Source organism: Streptopelia decaocto, assembly GCF_964273445.1.
Source record: "Streptopelia decaocto genome assembly, chromosome: Z".
NCBI classification, from domain to species: domain Eukaryota; kingdom Metazoa; phylum Chordata; class Aves; order Columbiformes; family Columbidae; genus Streptopelia; species Streptopelia decaocto.
In genome coordinates this window covers 34,490,158-34,512,046 of record NC_138657.1, presented here as the reverse complement: position 1 = coordinate 34,512,046, position 21,889 = coordinate 34,490,158, and positions in this window count along the sequence as shown.

Sequence of the window (21,889 nt, the reverse complement as noted above, 5' to 3'; positions counted from 1 at the left end):
CCAAAAATCTTCTCTGGAAGTCCAGCATTCAGTTTGTAAAAAACACTTTCAAATTGCCTCTTGGAGTTATAAATATTAAATATGCAAAACCCACAAGACAATCAGTGGAACATTTATGGAAAACTAACAGCAAATCCTGTTTTTACAGTGTTAGACTGTTCAACAATAGGTAATGCTTATAATTCTTCCTATGGATTGATTTATTCAAAGCAGTCTTGTTATTTTTGTTTATACTACAGAAACTGGCTAATTGTTAATTTCTTTTTTTCAGGCATGGACCAAGTTTACTTTTGCAAATATACAGCTGCCAGTGTAGTCTTCCTTGGGTTAGAAAACCTTTTTTAGAACTGGACTTTATATGAAGCTGGTTTGTTTTGGTTTTAATAGTTATAGTTTTGTGTTCTTATTTTAAGCCAAATTTACTTTGCTAAACAAAGAAAAACCTCATCCATATGAATTAAGAGTCACCTCAGAGATGTTATAAGGATTAATAACATTAACTTTTATTCACAGGGAACAGTGAAATACTCAGAGTAGCTACAGCAGGTAAATACTGTCTTTGGACTGCTTTTACAAAAATTCTTTCTCTAAACGTGTGACAATACAAGGACTATCCACATCCTTTATAGGTCACATGAGGTGAAGGGTTTGGTCAGTCGAGATCCACATCCCAAGCAAGGCAATAAAGTAGAAATTCAATAAGCTTCTTTTTGACAAGACTGAGTTAATTTTGCCGTGACCAAACACCAGAGACGCACACACTCCACATTTTGGGGCATAAGAGTTCCAATCTCAGCAGCATTATGCAAAAATGCATGAGGAATTCAAAACCTGCCAAGACAACTTGAAAAGTTGCCTTTTATAGATAAAAAGGAAAAATGGGGAACTGATTTTATTTGGTTAAATTTCATGGGAGGAAATACCTTTTTCCTTCACTGCTTTCTGCCATTTACCTACTTTCTGTACAAGGAGAGATTTACATTGACTTCTGTGAGAATCCTTGGCTGATTTAAGTCCCCTAGGGGCTTTACAGTGTATTTGCCTGGGTTTTTCTTCCATCTTTTTCTCCCTTCCTCCATTCTATTAATATACTGATTCTACAGTATAATGCCATGTACCATAGCAATACAGTAACCAAGCTGCACAGTTCGTATCACTGTTTCTACTGAACCAGAGCTGTTCTTGGATGGAGACTCCAGGAAATCCTGAATCCTGGCATTTATTCAGTAGTAAATTTGCAGCGGGCTTTTTTAGGCATCGATTATTTTAGTCCTGCTCTTCTCTGTTCTCCTCTCCTGGATTCTTAGTTTTAAGGTAGAATGGAGTTCATTCTCTGGCTGTCTGGTCTTTTTGCAGGCTGCAGAGGGGAGGCCTGCTAGGGGTGGCCGTGTCTCTTCTGTGCTTGTGGGCACTTTCCAGACATGCCACAGAAGACTCAACAGAGAGAGAATTGTGCCTCCTCCCCTACCAGGAACTGAGATCCTCTTTCACATGAAGAGTACTAAGTATGTTTCCATACTTGCTGGCCCAGACACACAGCAGAACCAAACAAGAGTTTATGCTACAGTCAACAGTCTATAGGCATAGCTGTTTAATGCTGCGTCATGTTTTTCTTACTTTGCATTTTCAGCACAGCTCTTGTGGAGAAACTCTCAGTTGTGCTCTGGAACCTGTTTACCTTCTCATATAACAAATGCGTGAAATTGCATGGATGAATGTGACTGATTAATGCTTTGGTTTTCCATATCTCTAGTGTATGGTACATACAGTACAATTCTGAAGACTGTGAAAAATTAGAGTGCTAAGTGGGAACACCATGGTCCAGAAAAGAGGGAGCAAAAAAGGCAACAAAAAAGAAAACTTTGTTATCAGTATTTATCTGGCACCAGGTGCTGAACCCTAGTTGATAGCTAACATCTTTAATGACCATTGCCTTTAACTGCTGAAGGCAAATGTGATACTTTCTTATAGTTTCAAACTGCAAAATACGTGGAAAGGACTGAACTCATAAACTTGCTAGTCTCTTATTTAACCATCAACTTTAGCATTACTTATTTAACCAATTTTTAGATCCTGTTTAATATTAGTAAAATCAAATGCATGGAATTTGTGACTGCAAATAATATTTTATAAAGCAAAAGCATGTTGTAGGAATAAGAAAAGTTGGAGTTTAGTGCAACTGATAATAGCTGGCACAGGGCTCTTCTGCCATTCACACTTGTCTCTCTTAAACCATTTCCCTGTGATGGCTACAAGACCATGACTGAAAACAGCTCTTTGGAAACCTCACATTATAGATTGTTGTCAAGGACCCACTACTCATCAAACATATGTAAACTCTGTCTCTTTCAAGTGCAATTGTAATACATCTAAGTAATTCAAAGAACTTAAACATCAGAGCAGGTACCTTAAAATGTCTTACCAAAGCCTCACTTTCAGAAATCCAGTGTGTAATGTGCAGAGCCACAGCTGTATTAACGAGTTCAGCTAACATCTCAGCTGCACTCATGCCAGGTTCAACAGGAACTCCCCTGCTCATTGATGGGAATGTTACTATGACTTATCATATAACTTGTGTTAAGGAGTAAATCACTCTACAGAGTGCTAAGCAATTATGCTAGGAGGGCAGTCAGTTTGTACAAGCCAGAACACAATGCAAAGCTTTACTTACAGCAAACAAAAGGTGGTCATCTGCATCAGAAAATCATGTATGTGAGATTTTCTAAGGACTGAAATAAAAGCTTATCTTAAATCTCTCTAAACCGGGCGAAAGAGAAGATATCTGGTTATCCAGCTCAAAAAAAGAAAAGGCCTATGAACCAGTCAAATATTATCACAGCACAAACAGTATCTCTCACACGAAGCAGAGAATTCTCCTGATGCACACGGGAGGCTGCCAACTCCCTCTCCTTGCCCAGGATCCATCCTAACACACAGCCGACACACACTGTGGCCTTTTTGGGTGTCACGAGTTTGCGAAGTGCTAAATTCCTGCCACTATAACTTGGCCTTGACACCGCCAGCCTGTTGATATACAATACCTGCTCCAGTACACCAGCTAGTCAGCACGGCACCGTCCTTATCATTGCTTGTTTACAATAACCCTGGGGCACGGTTGAGCTGGCTGCAAACATTTGTTTTCACAAAACATCAGACAGATATGGCTGCCTCTCTGTATCCTTCCCTCTCTTAGTTTCTGGAAGTAAATTCTTCCTCTCTGGAAATTCAATTTATGAGTTTTACTTGCTTGATCTTTCAAATTGGCCAGTTTCGGTTTCTCATTTTTGGACTTTACATCTCATAAGACTTAAAGATAGGTGATAATTTAAAGTTTATCTCTGCATGAAAAGACTCCTGGAATATATCAGCTGGCCTGAATGAACTCACTCTCAGAGACACGGAGGGGAATCTTACTTCCAATAACACTATACAGAGGGATGCATGAAATGTGGCAACATGGCTTTAAGTGTAATTTTAGCAAGAAAGATTACTGTATTGCATTACTAATATCTATGTATATCTTACTGACAAACAGTAGTATCACACATAGTCTTACATTTAACTAAGGAGATTGTAATTTTAAAAATAATATTGGTACTGTGTCTTTAAGGTTTCTTCAAGTCCTCTAGTTTTGCTGCCAGTATGCACATAACCCTGAAATGTCTGTGGTGGGATGATTTGCTGTGCTTTGCCAGAGCAGGAAAAGAATTTGAAGAAGGCTTTTTGGCACTGATTCAAGATAAAAGCATGTTTCTTATATGCAGTATCTCAATTCCCTGAATGATTAACAAACCACATTTAGCATATGCTTCTGATGCTTTGAATATCTTTCCAAAGATGTGGTCATAACATTTTTTATAGTCTCAGGAAATAATGAAGAAGTCAAATCTAGTGAAAACTACCATATTGGATTTCTTAACTTTCAACAAGATTGAACCTGTTCCCTTGCAATTTTGGGTGTCTTGAAAAATATAATTATGGCAATATATCTGAGAATAAGGCAAGAAATTCTAAGAGGACTACTACTAATAGTATTGTGTAAAACTTGCACCTTTATTTTCAGTAACATCATACATTATAATAAAGGGAGCTATACGTAACACACCAGGATTTTTACTTTAAAAAGAACAGTGTGACTTCAGATCCAGCTAAGTATAAACATAAAGGAGGAAAAAACATTTCAAAACTCTGCATACATGTAGATCCCAAAGCTGGGTTCCATCCCAGCCCCCCTATTGCCACCCCCTTTGTCCCCCCACCCCATAGACTCCCCTTGATAGGCATTAAATAGAACTGAGCATGTGCAAACCTTAAATTTAGCTCATCAGCTATCACAACAGCTGAACTGCGCCACAGAGGGGCAGGTGCTGTTGACGGTATACGCATTTCTGTGCTCAGAGCTATGCTTGTGGAAGGCATATACTGTACATTCCTGCTTCATGATGACACAGCTGTACCCAGGATAAGCATTTCTGCACCATGAATGTCCCTCCTCTGCCAGGACTGCTGATGCCTGAGAGCCATGGTTGGAGCTGACATTGTCAACAGCAGAAACACAAGATGGGGCGCTACGTTCCCATACAGGGGACCGGTGTTTCTAAGCACACAGCCTCATCGTTTCTGACAAACAGCTGGTCATAAAGTCCATAAATGAATGGATAAAGTTCACAGACATGTCCAGAAATTTTCTCCATGGCCTTGACATTAATTACGGCATTTTTTCACAGGCAGTTAGCTAAGCCTGCTGCTCTCCCTGCTTAGGCTTGCCTTGTCTAAAACAGGAGACAAGAACATAAGTCATTTTATATAGGAAGAAGCATAAGGAAGACGAAAGGTAATTTCAGAGAGGAGTCAGCATGAGGGCAGGAGGAAAAGGCATACCAGCTCTGACATAGCAGAGTGAGAGTGACATGCGTCAGCTGGACACCACTGCAAGAGCCCCACTTCCGAACTGGCAGATGTCATCAGCATACCATCACTGTCATGACTGCTGCTCCACAGACATCTGGACGAATCTAGTCCTAGGTTTTCCAGTGCTTCCAGGACCAAGTCATCTCGATAAACAGTACATTCTCTCATAATGAGCCATCTCACATGCCCTCAGCTTCTCAATTTGTCTTTTGACTTAGAACTGAGAGCACTTTGCATTTGAGCAAGGTTAGTTTTGCCTCATCGTATTCCCAAGGAAGAGGCTGTAATTGTGCAGGAGTCTCTGTCAGGAATTTAGGTCATCACGTCTCCATGAGGACCGGTCTCCCTGACAGAACACACCTCTTGAGCCTGCCATGCCATGAGCATATGTCTCAACTCTTCACCATGTTAGTCATTTCACCTTACAGTCACCTAAGGGAATGGAAAAACCTACCCTAAAAACTTGCATGAGATCTGTCATGGCTGGTCATGACTTATTTCTCATGTAGGCTAAGTAAGGAGCTTTCTCCACTTAGCACTCTGAAATTATATCAGAGGAACATATTCAGGCGACAAAGAACACTGGAAAGTTTTAAAGACGCCATAGGAAACATAGCACACAGAGAAGAGAAAAGGCTTTTTGGGCTAATTGTAGCTCAGCCCCTCAGCTAGGTGAGTAAGAAGCAAGGAGGGAACACTGCATGTGAAGAGGCCTCCCTCACCACAGAGCCAGCACGCAGCAGGAGCAGGAGCAGTTTGCCTGCTGAAGCAGGATAGCCAGGGGAAAGAAACTCTGGAACCTATGAAGAACTTGATGTTCTTCATCCTAGTCTCACAGATATATTAAAAGGAGACTGACAACACCTGAATATTAGAAAAATACAAGGCTTGTTATGGGTTGTATGGAGGAGAAGGGTGAACTACATGAAGTCTTGGTTCCCTGGTGGCTCCAGCACAGAACACCCGTTCTCAAGCACAGCTGGTCTGAGCAGGAGGTTCCAAGAGGCACTGCCCTGGGAGCTGGAGGAGGCTCTAAGAGGGGAATAGTTAAAGTAGGAAACATTAAGTGTGAGAGCTGAAGCATCTGTTTTTTATATATACATTTGGAGGAGGTGGAGAGTGTCTCGTACTGAATGACTTCTGAAGACCACAAAAACTGCCCAAGGTCTCCGCTAACAGTTTTGTTCTTTGCTTTGGTTTGATGTCTCCTGGGTTCAGTGTGCTTTCTCTTCCATTACAGCTTCTGGCAAAATCATGCTGATCTGACAGACAGGAAGAGTTCAGGGCAGTGTACCTGGGTTTGGTTTTCATGTCTGACATCGGACACCGAAATGTGAGAGAGCAACCCTGGACTTAGAAATTGACTCTCAAGAATGCATATGTATTTGGAAGAATTCAGTTTGCAAATACCTCTGAACCTTGTGCTGGAAACCTAAACAGCAAACAATTTTTTTGTTGTAGACCAGCATTCAAACTCTAAGTTACTCCTGTAAAAACGTCTTTCATAATCTAACATTTGGGGAAATGTGGCCAAACTGCAGGTAGTTTATTTTTCTTGTAGGTAAAATGAATAAATCATAAAGAAATGCCTATAGCATATCACCCATAGAAAAACAACGAAAAAACCTGCAACTTTTCAAACAAGGCGGGTTTATTCTTTTTTGGTAATAAAAAAAAAAAAAATTCTGACCACATGCTCATTTAATTCAATTACACGTCAAGATGGTGACTGAGTGCGAGGTGTCATGGACATTGGAGCAAATAAAGGTATTATATCATTTCACTGCTGAAACAACTCTGTGCAGCACAACTGCAATTCAACAGTATTACATGGCTGAATTTAATGAGAGAATCAAAGAGAAGGTATTTCAGACATAATTTTCCTTCTCTAAAAGTTTTTTTCTAAAACACAGCTACAGCTCTTTTCTTAATACTCAGAAAAATATCCTTTAAATGCCTGTGAAGGAATTTTTCAGGTAAAAATATAAACTTTTCAGAATCTGAACTCTACTGTACCAGGCATGTGTTACATCTTAGTTGTCTCTTTGCACTGCTAACCCGAGTTGGAGCACAACTGTGCCCTACATTAATGTCCAAAACTAACACTTGCTAGGTTTGAGGGGGTTTTAAGGCCATTTGTTAGCATTTATTGAAGGGAAATTTTAAATTAATTCATTTTTCACCAGCTCCAGCCTTTCCTCACTTTCTCATTTCATTCAACTCAAGCTATTTTCTAAATCAAACCTAGCACAGAAGCCAAAGTCTTCCCACTGCTGTTGGTGGGCCCTTCACCTGACTCTGGTAGTCAAGCAGTCACCATAAAGAGTGAGGACAGTCCAGGCAAGGGGAAGTGTCTCCTCCTTTGGTGGCCCTGGGGCATGTGGTGAGGTTCACACGCTGCAGCATATCCCCCAGGAAGGCTGCTGGGGCCCTGCGGGAGCACCAGGCAGCCCAAGCAGGGCCAAGGCTGGCGAGCTCAGGCTACTCAGGAGAAGGAGGGCAGCAAGCAATGGGGTTTGCTGCCTCTCTGCCTCCCTGATGGAGCCACGTGGCATGATGGTGCAAGCCCTGTCCCCTTTGAGGCAAACATTGGGAGCAGAATACCTATGCAATCAAACACAGCTACAGTTCTGCTTACCCAAATGTCAAAGAATTTTTTTCTGATGAGTGTTGCATCCTATTTCTTTTCTAAATAAAATTTCTGGATGGTTCCTATCAATTGTTCGTCTTACAATTGCCAGGTAATTTCACGAAAATATTAATTCATTTTAAATTGCCAAAATATAGGAAATACACAACATGCTCTGCTTTAAATATAGGCACAAATATATTTGTACATTCTTACATAAACACAGTACCAACAATTCCTTAGCTATACCTGAAGAACTTTGAATCCATTACAATTAATATATTCTGGGATTTGGACTAGCACTATGGTACAAATTGTAACATCAACCTGTTTCCAGGAAGGCCCGTAACTGCTTTCAAAGAACTTGTACATGTGTTATATATGTCATGTGTTTTAAATTATAGGAGAGTTTAAAATGGAATAGAGAACATCCTGGACAATTGCTGATTTTTCATGCATGTGTTGACTGAATAACTTGCACTAGAAGAGCTAATAGGAAAATATTTGATTCTACAGGGCTTAGTGGCTTACTATTCTTTGGGAGCAAGAGATGCTTAAGTGAGATGAATGTATCAGACTACGTTTTGCAGATTTATCTTTTAGTCTGAGACTGCAGAAAAAGAAAGCCATTATTGGAATGCTTTGGAAGATACTGTTTCACAGAATCAGTTTTGGCCAAAGAAGTAGTACTTGACACATTAAAACAACCTCTAACAACTAAGCAGCTGGCTTTTCTGTAAATTTAGTTATTGATCCCTTGATCTTAACAAACTAGAACACCTGTTGCAATAACAGAATTGCAACATAAGTACTGCTATGGTATGTGCTACCAAAGCTGCTTTGCTCCGTGCTTGATTTTTATTAAGTAATCTGATGCTTATGCAAGTTGTTGTCAAGTTAAAAACGTTGGAAAATGATTTTTCCCCATGCCCACCCCCAGCAAAATACTTAGGCATATACACATGTGAATAATTTCACTGACTCCAACAAATGGGGTTGGTCAGTGAGGCTGAAGAACTTTGTGGATGCATTCTGCAGCTTGTGATAGGTGTAACATTGCAATGTGTTCTATACTGTCTGACAGTATATCACAAGTCAGAAATGAAGGGTCTGTGTGCCAGAGGAAAAGGGTACCTTCTCTGTCAGGTAGGCACAGGAGCTGCTATATGATCTCTGACATTTTGCTGCACACTGGCTACAGACTTCAAATGCACATACGCATACATCTCTATATTCAGCTGGTGGCACAGGAGCTGCATTTGCTTTCCTCCAAACAACCAGATCCAGAGGGCAACACTAGGACAGACTGAGGATGACTGTGCCCTTCAAGCCTTCCCTGCAGGCTGACTTGAGGCAGAATTACTCTACCTAGGAATAAGTGATGCATTACATGCAGTATACTCCAGAAATGACTTAAAAGAGCTCATTGACATTACAAGAGGGTTTTGGTGTTCAAAAGATGCCTGCCTGAACATAATTGCCATTATTGCAATAAAGTGCAAAGGTCCCACTCAGCATAAACATCCCTGTTGCACAGACCTTGCACAAAGACAAGGCACATCTGGGAGTATAGTAAGAGAAAGACAAATAAGAGTAAGAGCACAGTGATATAACAGCACGCTATCAGAGAAAAACAGTGGTGGAAACGTGCTCATGAGGTCACACTGCTATCCTTCCCCTCCCTCTGTCCCAAGGCTGTCCCAAATATATGATGTAGACTATTCCTCACTGCTGTTTGTCCAGCTTGTACTGTAAAACCTCCAGTGATGAAGACACCACAGTCTCCCCAGGCGAGTCAGTCCAGTGCTGCACTGTCCTGGACAGGGAAGACAGACTGTTCCTTTGTCTTTCACAGCAGCCTTTTACGTATTTCAAGACTAGTTCCATGTATTAGCTTAGCCAAGAACCTTGATTCTGGCTGAGCTAATGGCTGGTTTGCGTTTCAGGCAGTTATTGATTGCTGGCTCATGTCCTGTTTATTTTCAAACACTCTGTCTTCTTTTAACTTGACTTGCTCCCTGAATGTAGCCAATGTTTCAGAACTTACACATTTGACTCACCTCATTGTTCACACCCTCCTCTTCTTCAAAATATGCACATTCAGGTGGGAGCAGCAGCACATGTGGAGACTGTCAGATGTTGGTACAAGTGATCCACGGGCATTCTCCCCATCCATGGAGGGTTCAGAGGAAATACAGCTCAATCTCAAACAACATCCACATTTGTTGATGCCCTTTCTTTTTCCTTTTTTTTTTTTAACCTAAGAAATCCCACTGCAACAGAAGTCTTGGGAAACAGTTGTTCTCAAAATCCTGCATAAAATGTTGACCTTCATGTGGGCTGACACCACATCCACACGAAGTTGCCACTCTCAGACACTGTTAGCAGGATGCCAGAGCACCAACATATTGGGAAGGAATAGGGAAAGCTGGACCAGCTGGGAACCTCAGCTGTGGCTCAGCATTGGGGCCCAGTCTTTCATGTACAGCTGTGGGGCTTGCTGTTGAAAAGAAAAGGGGTAAAAGTGTATTAACTTAAAACATCTTAGGAAATAGGGGGTTTGTGCGATATTCAGTAAAATGTAGAATATCCCAGCTTTATGAAATGTAGTTGTTAAAGGTTGGGTGCACAAGCATATTGAAAGCCCTGTGCATTTGAGGGACAACACAGTCAATCACTTAATCAAATTCTTCTTTTTTCCCCAGGTAAATGGACAACAAACAAACAAACAAACAAAAACAAACAAAAACAAACAAAACAACAACAACAAACAAACAAACAAACAAACAAACCAAAAACCCCCACCACCAACCAATTGGGTAAGAATCCCCAGTGCACTGACATTTCCTTGACTTCAAACGCCCAAGTGAAGAAATCTACATAGCAGTCTCTGATGGTGTTTTTTACGGCAATTCATGTCTGTATTGCATTTCAAAAATGGCATCACAGAGATTACACAGTTATGAATCTTACCACTGCACGTCATTTCCTAACTGAACTTCTCCAGACTTTGCTGGAACAATATTTCACTTTTGGTTTTGATAACATCAAGAATTTTCCAGTGAAGGCTGATAATCTTCAGGTATATCGCTGTCCAAAACCCAGTTACTCAGCAAAACACAATTAATAGGAAACTTTCTAGAAGTCTTATCAAGATTCATCTCTCAAGTGTCAGGCCCTAGGTAGGGAGTGTGCACCTGTCATTGTGTAGCCACATGCCAAACCTCAGCTCATCCTCCACTGACTCCTGCTTCCCTTCAGTTATGAGCAACACATTCCACAAGCCACTCGCATTTCTGCTGTCTCCTGCCTTCCTCCTTTCCCAGGACCTGTATGCCACCTACCCCAACAGGAAATTTCCTCCTCTTCCTCAAGGGCAGCACCAGTACAGGAAGCATCTAGAGCTCATTTTGCTCCAGTTGTGCCTTGCACCCATAGTAAGGAATCACAGCTTGAAGCTCCAGGACAGAGCATGGCCAGTGCAATTTTTTCAAAAATTCATCAGCCAAATTAATCGTTGGCATGTGACTAAGCTTGGGGAAAGAAAGAAACTTCATGAGCTGCATCCCTGACACAAAGGAGGCCCACGCTGCCACATACCAAATCTCCAAAGCAGGGTCTTCCCTACACTGGTAGGATTCTGATAATTTCTATGTGGAAAAATACACCTTCTCCATCTTATTCTTAGGAACAATGACAACATTTCCAGTTAGGACTTATCTGAAAACTAAGCTAAACTCTGCACGGCATCTGCTTTGAAAAGGCCACTCATTTCAATCAAGAATTGTGCAGACCCTAAAATATCAATCCAAGGCTTGACAAAACCATGGTGAACAAAGTTTCGTGAAAGGAGCATTGACAATCTCCCATAGCAGTAAATACTAGCTTGTAATGGTACTCATTATCTCAAACAAAAGCCAGAAGAGAAGTCTGTTACTCTGCAGAACTCTAGCTTCAGCACTCAAAGGCTTTTTATATGTATCTATTGCATGTGCAGAAGATCTTTAAACTGTTTTAAACTGGTCTTTAAAGTGGTTTAAACTGTTACTTGGACCACCACAGATTGTGAATTGCACTGCACATATGTTGGCCTGAGTGACCAACTAGGTGGCAGTGATCTGCCACAGAGAAGAGCATACACAAACTAGATAATTATTCAGTGTGATCTTTTAAGAATTTAGGATGTAGAAACAAACAGCAAGCTATTTCCTTGCTCACAACTTCCACATTCACCACCTGAGCGGCTTAAAGCCGGCTGGAGCCGGCACATGTCTCTGCTCACACTCACCATCAGCTGCTGTTTTTGACATCTGTCTGTCTTCTACCCCTCACCCTCGTTCATCAAGAAAGCTTGCTGCTTTCAGCCAGTCTCTGCTATGACACTGCCAGTCAGTGCTCTGACCTTTCCATTGTGACCAAGAAGCTATGGAACAAAAAAGTGGCTTCCAGAGTTTTCACTTATTACATAAAAGGTGATAATCTGTTGCTTTCCTTTAGCCACTTTCAATGGAAAAGTCTATTTTAAAGAGAACTGTATCTGTCAAAATGAATAAAACCCACTATGGCCTTTTAGGATGATAACATTATTAAAGCTACGAAATACAGGGTATAAAGGTGTATATTATGAATATAGGAAAATGACCAGTGTTCATAAAACCTGAAATACTGTATTTGGAAATAAAATATCTAAAAAACACATGTTGGGGGCTAAAATGTCATATGCAGTTGTTCTAGTTCTCTCTACACAGTATGTGTGAGCATGCCTGCTACATACAATTGTCCCATATTTATGTGCAACAAAGAGAGAGAACGGGAACAGAGAAACTCCTTTCCCTGTGCAGAAATTAGTCTGAAAAATGAGTATAGGCATTAGTTGTTCTACACAGAATATATAACCATTAAATTTATAGAAGCTGCCTTGTTTAATGTATAAAATTGGCTTTTAATGTAGCTGTTAGCTGAACTCAGTGATATTGTGATGCATTCAGGAAGTAAAATATCCATTTCCTTAAATTTCAGTCTCTAGCCAAAAGTTTAGCTATGTCCTACAGTTCTTTTCAGAATCATGTATTCTCTATTTAAATCTTTTTCACCAATGCCATGCATTGTGTAGCACACAAACTAAGGAAGACTTCGTCCTCCTTCACATGCTGGAGCTGAGAGAAGCTAAGATGTTTGCTATGGTGGCCTCTGGCCATTACTGCAAGAAAGGAGAATGGTGAGCTGAGATCTTTGCAGTGAGGTTTGCACCAAGGCTAGCTGTCCACATGCACACAGAACAACTCCAGGCTCTGTTGACGTGCTTTTCTTTCTCCTATATTGTTTTGTACAAGTGTGTTCCAGGATGTATATTAATTTGCTTTGTTACGCACTACAAATGTTGCCTAACCTGGCACAACCCTGGGTCAAGTTCGCTATGCCAGCTGGCTTTTGATGCCAATGATTGAATTAATGGTTCTTTAAATATTGATTGAGGTACTAGTGCAGGAAAGAATAGAATATTTAACTCTGTGGAGTAACACATGATTATCACATGGACACTGCCAGCTCAGTTCTACTGTGTATAGAATAAGTCTATATATTGCGGCCAGCATTTACAAGATAGGCTTTAAAAGGCAAATCACTTCAGTACAGTGAACTAAAAATGCATCTAGTGAATAAATTATAAAGCCCTTTAAGAAACTGTCCTCCTGAAATGTGTAGATAAACCTAAAACATACAGATGAAGAGTACTTGAATCTTGACACAAATTAGACAAGTGGAGAATGTCTGTAATATTCAGTGCATATAACTGCAATGACGTGCTTTCCTGAAAAGGTTGTAAGCCAGGCACGCATAGCATGACAGAAGAAAGAAAGGGTGGGGACAGAAAATACAAACCCAAGAAATTAGCTTTGATCATTCATTTACATCTATGGTGTCACATTGTTTCGGACAATCAACTCCTTGAAAAGCTCCCTGTTCCAGGGGTGCTCTGACATCCATTATTGTCAGCCCCTACAGAAAACTGTGGTCTCAGGGAAGAGGGAGGTGGATGGCTGAGGCTGGATATCAGAGCAACCAAAAAAGCCTAGATTTAGTATGTGGCTTATTCCCAACTGCCTCTAGTTTGACTGAAGAGTACATTTTTAATAGATGTACAAGAACACAGTAATTTATCTTTGCAGGCCGTCTGGAGGAACAGAGCTATGCTGTCATTTAAAACGTTCTTTAAAATCAATTATTATACCAATAAGTTACATCAGTACAAGAGGATATTGTACTAGTACTGGTAATTATCCAGAGATTTGGCTGGGGGAAGAGAAGGCATCCCAGTTCTTCTCTACCTTAAATTGGTCTAAAACAGCAACAACCCATTAAAATGAAGAGTGGTGTAAAAGTGGTGTAAATAATCTGTAAGAACGTGCAGTCACTACTAGCAGCACGAAGGAAACCCATTTTGCTTAGGATCGTCAATCACTCAAGGGCAGGAAAAATTGAGCAGAACAGAACATTGCAACCAAAATTGTTATGACAATCACCCTACGATAACAGAAAACATCTCCAAACTGCCTCAAGCGAAGAATGAAAATTAAATATCCAAGCTCAAAGGTGCTGTAACCTCTTGTAACCTCTAAGGCCCCCCCCATTCTGGTACAGGCCAGCTGATTTCTCCTGTAAGTTCAAAAAGAAATGCATTATCATATGGCTGATTCAGAAGAAGAGCTGACAGTCATCAGGATAAAACAGACCTGGAGGGAAATCCCCAAATAGCTGAATTGCAAAAGCTTTACCCATCTGGAGCAACCCAGCCTATGGCATGGAGACCAGCAGTGACAGAACAGCGAGGCAGGAGAAGAAATTGTCAGCGGGGCACGGTGGAGGTGTGGAAGGGTTGTCTTCACCGAGAACAGCAAGCCTCGGTGCTCTGCAGCGCAGGGGAGAACCTCTGGCACCAACAAACAAACCAAACCAAACCAAACACACACACACACAACACACACACAAAAAAACCCACAACCATGGGCACTGCAGAAAGCAAAGTGGCATGAAAACAGAATTTAGTCCCTGATGCATAAGGGAGATTGCATGGTTAGGACTGGTTAGCTTTAAAAAAACCCATCCCTGAAAGATGTCTCACAAAAGGAATGTTTCAGTATTAAAAAAATTTGCCAGGTTGGATTTTCTGGCATTGGAGCAGATGCATCAGGTGCTGGGGAAGGGATTCCTACACTTCAGAGGTGCCTGCACTGTTCATGGAGATCCTGGTGCTGCTGGCTGCAGTGGGAATCATGGGTATCCTAACATACCCAACAGCCTCATGGTGAAGCTGGCAGTGCAGGGAACACCATGTGCATGGCATATGCTTGGGAACAAAAGAATGACAAGGTCAGATGTACTTTCTCCAGTCCTACAAGATTGTGGAGAAATACTGGAAGCACAAAACTAGTCATAAGAGATGTGATTGCCAGGCAAGAGAATATTTTGTTAAGCAGTGTGTGATGACAGGATTTTCAAAGTGGAATTAAGATCATATATGCTTGCTTTCAGTCAGTTTTTCTGGTTTTCAGTTAGTTTAATTTTATGACTATATGGTAACACAGAGTTATCAACATGCACTCGTGTACACCCTGCGTGACCACAAAACTGCCCTGTTTTGTTCCCTCTCTGTCAAGCCAGTGCAGCCTCCTCTGTCTCTCAGTGGGGTGTCAGGATGTAGAAGGCAAGTAGCCACACAGAAATGAATGCAGAAACACTTCCTAGCTCCTGAGCAAGACCATTTGGTTGCACTGGACATCTCTCCATGACTCTGAAGGGATCATGCCACTGGGGCAGCAACTAGACTTCAAACAGTGGCCAGTGCTGGGCTTAGACTACATCACAGGCATTCATTTACTGTATAATACAGTGAAAAACTGGCATGAAGATATACTGTGTTTTATTGCTTTCTTAACAGAGTTCCGTTAACACTGATAAAAATATCAGTTCCGTTGTCTGAACAGGCAAAACAGCAAACCATTAAAAGGGAGAATCCTGCCTAATCCTTCTCAATGGAGACATGTTGCCCCCAGCCCTTTACATGTCCCACCAAGCCAGAACAAATACTTTCAAAACAATGATGATAAAAGAATCTCAAGTCTCGTATCTGTTTTTATTTAGCAAATACGTGCTAAGCTGTTTCAGATATTTTGAAGAGGCATTTTTGTTTTCCTTTTCAGCAGGCAACTTGCAGAACTTACTAGTATAAATGTAGTGATCAGTAATGTGATACACCAGAAAACAGTCAATGTAGTTTGTTTAAATATAAGCAGTTGTCTTAATAAAATCTATGTAACTATCTATACCATGTTTCTTCTTAATCTGAAGAAATGGAAAAGGTATCTACAGAAAAGATGAACCATGTTTGATTTACACAAACCAGCATTCCAAGGTTTGTATTCTGACTGCTAGCCCAAAACACTGCATTTCTGATTATGTGCTGTGGGCTCCACAGTTCAAGTTGCTAAAAAATACTTCCAGAGGGTATCACTCTTTGTACCAAAAACATTCCGATAGCACAGTTGATAGATACAGACAATGATGCTGTGATGTGCCTAGGACAAACTTTATCAGAGATATCCACTGAGAAACTGAGCAGAAGATATTGCAATAAAATATTTACTTCTTTTGCATATTTTGAACTCGTTTTGTCACAAAGGAAGAAATAACATGGGCTTGTGCAGACATAGATGCTGAATTCTCATCCCCAGACAGTTTTCCTCTACTGAACGTAAATTCTAACTTAGAATTACTGTGGACAGAATAATTTATTGAAATTAGCATTTTTTTCCCGAGGCTGTAGTTACCCAGTTGCCAATTCTTTTTAATAATAATTCTTTTTTTTTCCAGAACTCTTCTGAAGCAGAGCCATGACTGTACATAAATAATTCTTGGCAGGCACCACTTGCCACATACTCAGTGGCTTCCCTGTTGTATAATCTATATTCTTAGCACAGAAGTTGTTAATTTTCAATGGAAAAAAAGATATTATGTTGTTCTCATATCCCAGTGAATGTAATTCTAAAGAGATTATTTCAGATGTTGTACACAGCCATATTGCTAAAATAAGACTGGATTCAGACTTGTGGCAAGAACAGACACACATCCAGAATGTGTTACGTGGGAATATTCTCAAATGCATTGTTCCCATTAGCACTGCTACCAGAAAACTTGTTTGTTAGAATATTTGCAATGATACTACATAAAGGGAAGGTAAACACGGCCAAAACAAGTCTACTTTTATGTGAACAAATATTCATGTAAATTTTCTGCTGTGTTAACAAAAACCCCTTTTTTTTTCTGTTCTGAGAGGGTTTTCTAGATCGACACGTATTATTTCTTCTAAGTCAAGTTGTGTGTGCCTGTAATACAGCAGTATGGAAGAAGCAGAAGAAAAGTCATGTTTATTTGCACTTTTGGTGTGATTTGGCCAGGTCTACAAGGCAAGGCACAGCTCCTCTACAGAGCAGCTTTGTACAAGTAATAAATGTTTACTGATCACAAATTTTGATGGTCTTGAAACATGAAGGCTCCAGAGCCTTCCCTATTCCCAGGAAACAGAGAAGACAGGCAGCAAATCCAGAAGAGCAGTTTCAGCGAAGGGAAGCATGGCCAAGTCTGCTGGCCCTGGAGCCAGGCAGGAGGTGGCCTCAGCAGCAGGCCTTAGGACAGGGACTCAGGAGGACAGGGGACAGTGGTGCACGGGAAGCTCTGCATGCCATGCCTGTGCTCTTCAGCATTGTGCAGCTCGCTCTTGGCATACTGCTTCTATTTTACCAGGAGAGGCATTTTGGCAGAGGTGCTTCATTCTTCAAGAGCATGTGCTCTCTTAGCACCCCCGTACTCAATAGAAAAAATCTGGGAAAAACAATATGTGTTCTCTTTGCCACATATTAAAATTTGTCCAAAACATGAGGATGGGCATCTGAAAATCCACAACCAGGACACAGCCAAAATGCTGGACATATTTTGGAAAGATAGACATGTATCTTGTCCTTCATCACTGGGGTGTCACTGAGCCAGTGGAGCTGTAGGCTGGCTAACACAGGACAAAGTATCACACCTTATAGTCCCAAAATATGGCATTTCATACTAATCCTGTTTCCTTAGTGGGTTTTTTAAGATGACAGCTTATGCACTCAATGTTGTCACAAAAAGCTCAGTTTGCAAGAATCAGGTAGCTGGCAGCAGATTTGTTCCTCAGAGGCAGGAGAGTGAGAAATGGGTATAATATGGACTCTAAGTGGTTACGAAAGACAGGGAATTCCTAAGTGCCTTTGTGTGCTGGCCTGGCTGAGAGGTAAGCATTTATACTTCCAGTCGGTAATTACACCCAGTCCTTGCCCTTTTTCCACAAAGAAACCAGTCACAACCATCTCAGATCTCACCGCATAAACCAAATGTATTTTCAAGAGTTTTGAGAAGCAGTGGTTAGCAACGTTACTTCTCTAAAATACCTTAACTTCTACCTTACCTCTACCCCCCTGTAGAGGATGGTGCTGCCTATCTTTTTGGATTTGCCCCCTTGGCCTCTCCAGGCTCTGGAGTATTGTGCTATTCCTACAACATAGTCCACATAGATTTTGCTGAACAGCTGGGCTGAAGCATTTTGCAGTCCAATTGTCAGATGATTTTTGGAATATGGTGGGAGAAGTCCTTAAGGGCAAAGTTTCAAATTTTCCACAGCAATTAAAAAGCCCTCCACATTTGTCAATATGAGCATAGGGATATTGGAGCCTTTGACTATCCAGGCACACATAACACAAATGTAGGTTTTCCTCTCAGCATTGTACTTAGAGCTACCATTTACAAACCAAGTTAAGCATCAGCCACACAACATGTAGGATATAGTTGTAGGGAGAGGCAAGGCAAAGGAAGGTGAGGAAAGGAGACAAAAGGAGATCAAAGGAGACAAAAGGAGAGAAAAGGCATACACCTGAACTGCTTTATTGAAAACTAGAGCAAGCACTAGTGTAAGAATCTCAAAGATTATTCGAAACTGCTCCCTCAGGCAAGCTTCAGCAATTTCTCTAGTTCCCATCACCACAGCATTCACAAAAAACCACTCCACAGGGATGCAGCTTTGCAAACAGATAAAAAAAAGCTGAAGTAGGTCACATTTAGCAGCTCACCACTTTGCTAGTGTCTCTTTATACTTAGTCACTCAAGTCTCACATCTGACTTCTCACAACTACAAGAGTTTTTTTACAGAAAGCCAACAAACAGTATCTTCATCAGTAGTACATGAGGCTGTGCCACTCATAAATGATTGTGAGAAGTTGACATGTTTGCCTGAGCATAAACATCACATTAATTGAAGATGTTCTCAGGGGAAAAAAATATAATCCACAAAAATTGAACTGAGCAGCCTCTGCCCCTGTTGTTCAGGAGTCTCTGGTGCAAAGTCAAATGAAGTATAAATAATATGCCTCGGAATCCATAAACAAATAAGAGGATCAGGGTGGGAAGTGGGATTTCTGTGTCCTTTACAGGTAGGTTTATCTGACTTGATAGCTAATAAATACTTTAGGGAATGCTTATCTGTTGAAAATTATTTTCCTTCTAGAGCAATGTTTCTCCAGAGACAAGTTGTGCCATGCAAGAAGCAGAAGTGTTTTGTGCTAAAAGCAATGGTACTAAAAATATACTACTAAAGCTGGGGAAGTTTATTGACTAAAGATTTAATATGTCTTAAATTGAGACATCCTTTGGACTGGTGGTTACAGCATCTATGAGTGCTTGCATCATGGGAAGATACTAAGTACCACAGCCTAACACTCTGTATACATATTATAAGGACCAGTGTGTAACACTTAAATTTACAAACCAATAAACTATTCATGAAGACTAATCTACAGTTGAACCAGAGCCTAACCAAGCCAAACTATAACCTTATTTCTTATCCCCATCACATTGCATAGCAGGTAAAGCTAGAAATATGTAGATGATAATTTGGAGTAGCTTCCTGTTTAAAAGTTATTTAGCCCAGGTAACAGCTTCCTGCCAGCTAGGTGAAGTATCTTGAGTAATTAGCATGATACAGCAACCTCCCTCAATTCCCTCCTCTGATTCCTTTCTCAAACCCCACTGTTCTCCACACTCTTGGAGGACTGTCTGGTACAAATTCAGTATCTACTGCAAATATGATGGGGAACCTCAATGTCTAAGAAATTAGGTCTGTGAATCGCATTCAGTAAAACTGTACCATTGAGCCCATGACCAGTCCCTGCAGATGAAGAGAGAGTATTAAATGTGTACAATTCTGCACATGCTTTTTCAAGCCCCATCAGGTAGGGAAAAGGATAAAGACAGGCAAGTTTTTTCTATCTGGTCTCTCACTTTGCATTTCAAACAAACCCTGACACCAGCTCTTTCAACAATGCAAAAACTAGCGGATGAAAAAGTAGCTGCTTCATTACAAGCCTGATGTGCATGCACTTGCCTTTTAGCATAATATTTCAATAACAGATTGGGAATTATTATTATTGTCGTGCTCCTAAGGTTTTACCAAAGACACTAACTGAATATGAGGAAAGTCGCAGTGCATCCTATATTGACTGAAGGTAATCTGATTAATTAAATAATTTGCCTAGCAGAAGGCTTGCTTTTACTATCTGAGCTAGGAAAAAATTCAAAACCAAAATGCTTCCAAGTGTAATGACAAGCATTGGTGGTGGGAGAGGGAAGAAATGTGGAAATAAAAGACAGCTGAATGTGTTCTCCATTTTTAGGGTACACAAATTGTTCCAAATATTCCTTTGAAGTTTGAGATTGGGTTTTGGTTGCCATAAAAGTTCTTCTCAGCATAACTGAAACATAAGAGAGTTTTATCTTTCAGAGTTACTTATTCAAAGTTTAATTAAGTTTCATTCAGCTGTGTTATGGCTTAACTCGCCTGTGTCTCAGCTCTGACACCAGTGTGACAAAAATATCGTTGTGTCAGCATCAAACAGAAGACAGTAAAGCAGCAACAAAATTTAAGAACAAAGGAATAAGGGTGCTTAGTTTGTTGTATTTAACTTGAGAAGTAGCAGGACTCATAGGATCATAGAATGACCTGAGTTGAGAGGGACCTACAAGGATCACCCAGTACAACTCCTGTCCCTGCACAGGACAACCCCACAGTTCACACCATGTGTCTGAGGGTGTTGTCCAGTCTCTTCTTGAACACGGTCAGGCTTGGGGCTGTGACACCTCCCTGGGAGCCTGTTCCAGTGCTCCAACACCCTCTGGGGGAAGAACCTTTTCCTAATGTCCAAACTAAACCTCCCCTGGCACATGTTCCTGCCATTGCCTTGGGTTCTGTCATTGGTCACCAGAGAGAAGAGATCAGTGCCTGCTCTTCCTTCTCCCCTTGTGAGGAAGCTGTAGCCACCATGAGGTTTCCCCTCAGTCTCCTCTTCTCCAGGCTGAACAAACCAAGTGACTTTAGCTGCTCCTCATACAGTTTCTTCTCCAAACCCTTCACCAACTTTGTAGGCCTCTTCTGGACACTCTCTAGTAGCTTAAAATATTTTTTATATTGTGGCACCCAGAACTACATACAGTAGTAGTACTGACCCTGCACCTACTGAGACTTCTTTAATCATTGGTTTTTTATCAGGGACCGGAGTAAAACAAGCTGGTGGAGGACTGGAGACCAGTATGTGACCCTAAGAAAAATTTTCCAGGGACTATGGGTACAGAGTAGGATTGCTAGCTTGCATGCTACGAACCTCCACTAAGCACTGCCCAAACTTCCCAATAGGGTACGCAATATCAAATTTTCTACGCCAAGGCTGAGAGCAAAGTAAATTTTCCTTACAGCAGCAAAATCTAGATTTGCCAGAGTAGCAGAGGTCCTGGTTCTGGAAGGAAGGAAGTGGGTTTCAAGTGTTTTTGGAGACTGGTAAGTAGAAGGAGTCAGTAATGCTTTAGGGATTGAATATGGGGACATAGTAGTCAGTGCAGGTTTGGGGGCATCATTCCATGTGCTAGCACTGGATCCAGCCTTAGACCAACAGCAGGGATTTAGGGTCTTAAGAGAGTATTACTGCTTCCCCGCTTCAGCGAGTTCCTCCTGAAAGATAAGGTCACCACAGTCATTGTCTCTTAGATGTGTAGGTGTACAAGACTGAGGAGCACTATTAGAAAATGATGGGGAAACGTTACGTATCTTTCATTTTTAACCTAAATAATGATTCTTTTCAAGCACACAGAAGGTATGCATTTAAGTTTAAAGAACAAAAGGAACTCAGAAAATTATGTGCAAAAGCAAAGAAAACAGAAGAAAAATTCTGGAACAAAACCCAACATTTTCACAGATTACCAATGGCAAATAGTCAATTTACA